This window comes from Vicugna pacos, unplaced genomic scaffold (genome assembly GCF_048564905.1).
Source record: "Vicugna pacos unplaced genomic scaffold, VicPac4 scaffold_16, whole genome shotgun sequence".
NCBI classification, from domain to species: Eukaryota; Metazoa; Chordata; class Mammalia; order Artiodactyla; family Camelidae; genus Vicugna; species Vicugna pacos.
In genome coordinates, this window is record NW_027328737.1 from 3,249,678 (window position 1) to 3,256,263 (window position 6,586).

The 6,586-nt window shown below is 40.7% G+C and overlaps 1 long non-coding RNA gene across 1 annotated transcript; it reads left to right on the forward strand.

Annotated features, from left to right (window-relative positions):
• The first annotated feature begins 629 nt into the window (after nt 1–629).
• On the forward strand, nt 630–6,215 carry LOC140692738 (uncharacterized). Its single transcript, XR_012068306.1, has 3 exons — nt 630–718; nt 4,495–4,567; nt 5,939–6,215. It is a non-coding gene; the product is annotated as an uncharacterized lncRNA (long non-coding RNA).
• The last annotated feature ends 371 nt before the right edge of the window (nt 6,216–6,586 follow it).

Genomic DNA, 6,586 nt, shown 5'->3' on the forward strand with positions numbered 1-6,586 from the left:
GAGCTAGGCCCAACCCTGGGAAAAGGCTTACAAGGGCTTGTGGCTTGATGGTCTGACTGGTTTGTACATGCCCCTTATGACTTGCAGATTCTCTCAACCTCCTACAAGAAGATGAGAACTTTAATAATCTCTGCCATTTCTTCTGTTTCAGACTGCATGAATTTTGGACCAGTTCTAGAAGCAGAGAATTGAGTACCTTCATCAAGTGCATGTTGACCCTCCACAGGTTTCTGTCAGTTTCAGCAGAGCTCAAAATGTCCCATGAATATCTTTTGAGCCTGGTATTCTCTACAAATCCCTCCATGCCAGTATTCTCTATAGTAGCTGAACAACCCTCATCAATGTGTTCATAAATTTCCTCAATCTGTGCACCCAGCTTTTCTTAAGTCTGTCTTCGTGTCTCTCATTAGTAGAATTCTACAGTAATCGGCAAGCCTAAAAGTATCTCAGAGCCACAGCGGTAAGCTGATGACAGGAATATCTTCCACTGTCTGCCTTGTCAGATCTGGAAACTGACTAGTTAACTCAGCCCATTTGGCAGCAACAGTATCTCGAACTTACTAATCTTCCCGAACAAGAGACATAATCCAAGCTCCACAGATGTCAGCAGACCCTTCATGACACTGATCCACCCACAGAGCTCTGCCCAGTTATCTTGGATCCGCCAGCCACAACAAGCCTTGCAGAACACACCAACATTCTACCTGGAATCCAACCGGTAACTTCCATCCCCAATGGTTGCTGCATCTTGTCAGTGATGGGGGAGGGACTGAATCAGAAGAGAGGTTCCTAAGGTAAAAGTGATTCTCTCCATTAGCACCCCATGGTCCTTTTTTCCTACCCTCTTACCTTTAGTTCAGATCTCTATACACAGTACAAAGAGAGGGAAGTGTGCCCATGTAAGTTTATGGTTCCAAACGTCTTTAATCTTTCTAACACTTAACAGTAAACAAAGACCCCACTATAGGAATTTTTTGTTTGTGTAATATCCATTCACCCAGAATACATATCCATCTGTTGCTTTTTGGTTGAAACACCCACACTCTCAGTACATGGATCCATTTGTTTCATGGAGGCTGAAATTCCTAGAAATGAAGCCAATCCCAATGTACACTTTACTGTCTGTCTCTTTTGCTCTTAGTACAGTTTTGTAGAGCTAATTATTTTGTTATAAGCGTATGCCATCTATACTCTATGTAGGGTTGAACAAGCCATTCATTCATCCTGTTGGAAGACTAGTAAGTCCATATTATGGGATACTAATTGATCTTATTCAAAATAGGCATTTGGGTTAGGTCATGATGTGCTGATATGAATCAGTATATTTGAATATTTTTGCATACATCTGTATTCTGAATAACAGTGTGTTGAGTATATGCAAGCAGTGATACTGGGTCGATGCGTGCTGAATGATACTTGTTATCCGTTTGAGTATTTTCTTTAGAATTATTATGGTTCCTTTGGGTATATGTCAGTCAACCGTACTCTTTGGTGTTTGTTTGTTTGTTTAATTGTTTGTTTATTTGCTTGTTCTTTGTTTTGCAAACACATTAGGCCATGCATCTCTCCATTTGCTTCAGAGAGTCATATAAGCTGATTAACTTAGTATAGTGCTGAGAATCACCTATGTTTTCCTGCTTCCCTCTCCCATCATTAGGGTTTTGCTGTCCTCCTTGCCTTCTTCTTGTTTATTTCCTGCAACTCATTGCTCTTCTTTCATTTCTAAAGATGGTTTTCTTATTTCCATTTCATCTTGCTACTTTTCTCTTCAGGGTAGAATTCTCAATCTTAGTTTTATGATAAGTTTTGAACTGCTGACTTCTTTTACATTTTGCCGGTCTGTGAAATTGTCTAGCTCTGCCATTATCAGAAATGGCACTCTTGTGGCATAGGCTACCCTAGATGGCAGCTTTTTCTGATCCAGAATTTGGTCTATGTCCTGGCACTCCTTCCTGTCCTGCAAAATTTCTGTAGACGTATCAGTTGAAACCCCTCTGAAGGTTCTGTTCTGACTAAGTTGCTTTCTTTAGGTACATTTAAAATCACTGGGTTGATCATGAACTTTGATGATTTGAAAGATAATACAGCTGCTTTTAAGTCTACTGTGATTCCATATAATTTGGATGCTGTTTGCCCCTAGTTTTTTATAGATGATTGTTTCTTGGATTTCAGCAAGTTTCAGTCTGATTTTTCTACTAATATCTTTTCAGTTTTTTTTCTTTATATCTAGCTTTTCCTTCTGGGACTCTTATGAATCCTAGTCTTTCATGCTTTGTCTTACCCCAGGATTCAACAGCAATATTTGCATTGGTTTTCACTTGCTTTACTATGTCATCTTCTGATAGAGGGATTTCTGTTCCTCTGTGTTCACAGATATTCACAAGTCCCTCTGCATTATCTAGTTTGCTTAGGACTGACTTTTGCCCTGCTATTATCTCATCTGTTGAGCTTTCTGATTTTATATGGTTCGTCTTAGAGGTTCTCTTCCCCTTTTCTGATTTCTGCCTTTTGTGATTCTGAGACACTTTTTTTTAACATTTTTTATTGATTTTTAATCATTTAAAAATGTTGTGTCAAATTCCAGTGTTCAGCACAATTTTTCAGTCGTTCATATACATATACACACTCCTTGTCACTTTTTTTCCCTGTGAGTTATTATAACATTTTGTGTATATTTCCCTGTGCTATACAGTGTAATCTTGTTTATCTCTGCTACAATTTTAAAATCCCAGTCTATCCCTTCACACCCTCCACTCCCCTGGTAATCACAAGTCTGTATTCTCTGTGTGTGAGTCTATTTCTGTCCTGTATTTATGCTTTGTTTTTGTTTGTTTTTGTTTTTTAGATTCCACATATGAGTGACCTCATATGGTATTTTCCTTTCTCTTTCTGGCTTACTTCACTTAGAATGACATTCTCCAGGAGCATCCATGTTGCTTCAAAAGGCATTATGTTGTCGGGTTTTATGTCTGTATAGTATTCCATTGTATAAATACACCACATCTTCTTTATCTAGTCATCTGTTGATGGACATGTTGTTCTTTACTGTTTCTCTCACTTAAGTTTTCAATAATTGCTCTGGTAGTGTTTCTCAATCCAGTTGTTTGAAAGCTTTACTTAGGGCCTTCAATCTCTTTGGAACTGAGAATGGTACTTCCTGTTTCTTTTACTATACTTCTTTATCTCTACTGGTCAAGTAGTATCAGGTATCTAAAGTAGACTTGTAAGGCTTTGTTAAGTGAACGTTTTAGTCTCTTGTGTGTACGCAATTCCATAATATTTCTGTGAGGACAATATTTCCTACACATTGAGCCATGTCGTTTATGTGTGTGGGTTGTCTGGTATAACTCTAAATGCTGGTGATGCCTTTCTGTGTTGAACACACCTTACTCTCATCATTGAGAATAATTCCCTTTTTAATACGCTTATGTCACTTTTCTTAAAGTGGACATGACCATTCTTCTTGTGGAAACGAAGCATCTATAAGTTTCAGCTCTGCAGACAGCTTTATGTCATTTTGGAGTGTTTTCAAAACAGCATATTGACAGTGCCATTGACCTTTCTATTTCCATGTGAATGTCCCAATGTGCCCAGTTCTTCCCAGAGCTTCTCTGTCAACAGAAAAAGCTGTGGAAACATATCTAAGAATTTCATGCATCTGGGCCTGCTGTCATTATCACACAGAACCACTTAGTTGTCCTCGGTGGCATACCATGTCAGTGTCATCCAAAATGTAGCATCTGCATTTGGGATATAATGCAGAAGGAAATGCTTCATCTTCTCATGCTACGGACCTAGACCACTATTCTTTGTTCTCTCATCCCTGTGGCTTGGGACCACAAAGGCAACCACAGAGCTCTCCTGCATTCTCTGCCTCATACCAGACTGTAATCCCAGTCCAGGCTAGGAATTTAGCTGATCCTAAGGCTTTGGAAACTGATTTAAACCCCAAGGCCCTCCAGATCCCTCAGACAAGATGCATGATTTCTCTGATTGAGCCCCACATGTGCTCTATTGGCAAAATGACAAATTGGTCACTGGGCCTGCAGATACAGTGGATGTGGCAATGGGACATTTTGATAAACTCTACTTTGTGCCCCAGGGTTGTTGCTTTCTCACTGAGGTTCAAGCTCAGTATCCTCTCTTGGTAGGGCCAACCAAAATCCACAACTTACTCCAGAACCCTGAGACACAGTGTGTGCCATCATCCATAGCCTCGTTTTCTGCAGCCACGGCAAGCTCAAATTTGGCAGCTCGGTTCTTGTTCTCAGAATTAATTGTGGGGATATTTTGTGCTGATTTCTTTGAGTTCTGTCAGCCAAGCATCTGCTGTGCACTCTTCTAACAATCAGCACATTGCTTTCAATTCCATGTGTCCTCTCCGCTTGAGAGTGTGCATCCAAGAAAAACAGACTTTCACCTTTGCTGCTCCATCACCAGAGGTCAGGTCCTGCACTGATTTCCATTATCTACTTTGCCTTCTCCTGCTTCCAGGTTTTCTGAGGCCTCATTCTGTATTTGGAAATAAGGGACCACTCTTCAGGAAGTATCCTGAACCAAGGGCATGGTGAGTGGTTTTTTCTCTTGCTGTGTACATGGGAGTGAGTGAGTGTAGGTTGCACTGGTACCCTGCCAACTGGGCATCAATAAATCAACACTTTCCATATATAACTCACAGTAATGTGATTCTTGTTTATCTCTTTTTTCTATACAGCCATGGTGGAAGGGTTTGTCGGAAGATTCCAATTTTGACATTGTGTTGATACCTCAGTTGTAGTCTTTCAAAAGCTTAATAGAATTGATTTACAGATTTTGGGATTTATATGAAAATGAAGTTAGTTTTTGAAACATACTAAATATACATACAAGCCAGACTTGTCAATTTTGTTAACATTATTCAGGTCTAAGGAAAAAGTAGACAGATAGAATGTAAAAAAGCAGTCCAAAATGATAAAGAGGACAGGTCAACACTTTACTGCTGATACTTACCACACCAACAGGAACAATGAAATAACTATTGGAACCATGAAATAACCCCACCCTGGGTTTCCCTTGTGCATGTGGTGCTCTTTCTTCTCAATGACACATATTGGCCAATGTTGTCATTTCAAGGGGTAACATTTCTGTCTTGGAAAACCAAGGAAACCGAAACAAGCTATTTATATTTATTCTTGTTTCCAAAAGCACCTAGAGGCATTATAGCTTTGAGAAACCTGCTTCAGTTTTGCTAGGCTATTGAGAACCAGGTGTTCTTCTATCAACCATGAGAACACTTAATCATCCGATCATGTTGGGTAAAGCAGTTTAACCCAGCAAAGTCTGAACCCACATGATATACTGCACCCGGTGCTTGAATGAAGGGAAAAGTCAGTCCACATAACATGTGTCCTTACATGTATATGGCTACTTTTACAGTTCACTTCACTAACTGACTTATAATAGTTACCTATACTGTCTTGACAAACTGAGGCCTAATACATATACAAGTTCAGTCATATATTCCCCTCACTTACCACAATCAATTCACCCCAATGAAGATGTAACCATAGCATTTGCTAAATCTAGGGGAAGGTCATTTCCTTGTGGGAGCTAAGTACTCCATTCCTATCTATTATAGACGAGAATATTTGACCGTTGAGGAGTTCAGTGTTGTGCACAGATTGTGAAGTTAGGAGGAACACTGGTTCTAGGAGGGGCTTGCTTTTCTCCTACTGGCTTCATTGCAGCTCAAGTGCTGATCCTTTGAAATGGATGCCTGAGTGGAGGGGAGGGAACAGCGAGTGCTTGATAGTTAGGCCCAACACCAGGATAAAGCTACCAGGGCTTTGTGCTCTGTGGTCTGTGTGATTTTTAAATGCCCCTTGGGACGTGTGGATTCTCACCACCTCTTCCAAGAACATGAGTGGTTTTATCATCTCTACCACCTCTTCTCTTTTAGACGTCAGTAATCTTGGACTACTTCTTGGAGCAGAGAATTGAGTACCTTCCTCAAGTTCATGTTGACCCTCCACAGCTTTCTGCTAGTATCAACAAGGCTCAACATGTCTCATGAATGTCTTTCAAGCCTGGTGTTCGCTAAAGAATTCTCCATGCCAGTATTCTCCATTGTAGCAGAACAAATCTCACCAATGTGTTTGCAACTCTCCTCAATCTGTGCAGCCAGCTTTTCTGCTGGCTTCTCTTTGTGTCTCCCATAAAGTCGACTTCTACACCACTGGGCAAGTCTGAAAGTACCTTGGAGCCTCACCAGTATGCTGATGATGGGCAGATCTTCCACTGTCTGATTTTCATTTTCTAAAAACTGACCCATGATCTCAGGCCATTGGGCAGCAGCCGTATCTCGAACTTACACAGCTTCCCGAAGAATACAACTAAACCAAACTCCACAGAGGGCTGCAGTCCCACCATGACACTGATCCACCCACAGAGCTCTGCCCAGTTACCTTGGATCCATCAGCCACAACAAGCCTTTCAGCACACACCAACATTCCACCTGGAATCCAAATTGTAATTGCCATCACCAATGGTTGCTGCATCATGACAGTGTTGGGGGAGGGGCTGCATCAGATGAGAGGATCCTAATTTA